The following is a 1246-nucleotide window of genomic DNA, read 5'->3' on the forward strand; positions in this document are numbered from 1 at the left end:
TTTTTTGACGGAGTCCTGCTCTGTCACCCAGGCTGGAGTACAGTGGTATGATCTTGGCTCACTACAACCTCTGCCTCCCGGGTTCAGACGATTCTCCTGCCTCAGCTTCCTGAGTAGCTGGGACTACAGGGTGCCCACCACCACGCCCAGCTAATTTTTATATTTTTAGTAGAGATGGGATTTCACCATGTTGGCCAGGCTAGTCTTGAACTCCCGACCTCAGGTGACCCACCCACCTCAGCCTCGAAAAGTGTTGGGATTACAGGTGTGAGCCACCGCGCCAGCCAAACTTTTAAAAGCTTTTTTGTAGAGAGGGGGGGTGGCCGGGGGGGGTCTCGCTATGTTGCCCAGACTGGTCTTGAACTCCTAGCCCCAAGTGATCCTCCCGCCTCAGCCTCCCACAGGGCTGGGGTTACAGGCCTGAGCCACTGCGCCTGGCCTGTTTTCACTTTGTTGTGCTCTTGAGGTCCATCCAGGTTCCTGTCTCAATCTTTTGTCCTTCTTTTTTTTTTTTTTTTTTTTTTTTGCTTAGTAATCTTCCAGGCATGGAATGGAGGTACTGCCGTATGTTCAACCATTCAACCACAGAAGGGCCTCTGGTTTCCAGTGTTTTGCTATCATGAATAAAGCTGTTATGAATGTGTGTGTACTATTTTTTGCATGAACACATGTTCTCATTTCTCCAGGATGGGGTGCCTGAATTGTGTTCAATTGGCGGGTGGTATGTGATTCGCATGTTTCAGCTTTGGAGAAACTGCCAGACTGTTTGCACAGCGGCCACACCCTCTTACCTCCCTACCAGCTCTGCCAGAGAGATCCAGTTTCTCCATGTCCTCACCAGCATTTGCTGTTGTCATTATTTTTTACTGTTCTAATAGGTGTGAAGTGGTATCTCATTCTAATTTTAACTTGCGTTTCCTAATGACTGATGTTGTTCAACATCTTTTCACACGCTCATATGAGATCTTTCTCTTAAAAAAAAATCATTCAGGCTTTCCATACAGGAAACAGTAGATCGCTCCATTTCACACACACTCGCGCGCACACACACACACACACACACACAGTCACACACACACTCACACACATACACACTCTCATACACTCATACACACACACACACACTCTCACATACACACACAAAAACACAGATCTAATTTTTTTTTTTTGAGACGGAGTCTCGCTCTGTCACCCAGGCTGGAGTGCAGCGGCCAGATCTCAGCTCACTGCAAGCTCCGCCTCCCGG

The sequence above is a fragment of the Mandrillus leucophaeus genome, unplaced genomic scaffold (genome assembly GCF_000951045.1).
Source record: "Mandrillus leucophaeus isolate KB7577 unplaced genomic scaffold, Mleu.le_1.0 Scaffold8, whole genome shotgun sequence".
Taxonomy (NCBI): domain Eukaryota; kingdom Metazoa; phylum Chordata; class Mammalia; order Primates; family Cercopithecidae; genus Mandrillus; species Mandrillus leucophaeus.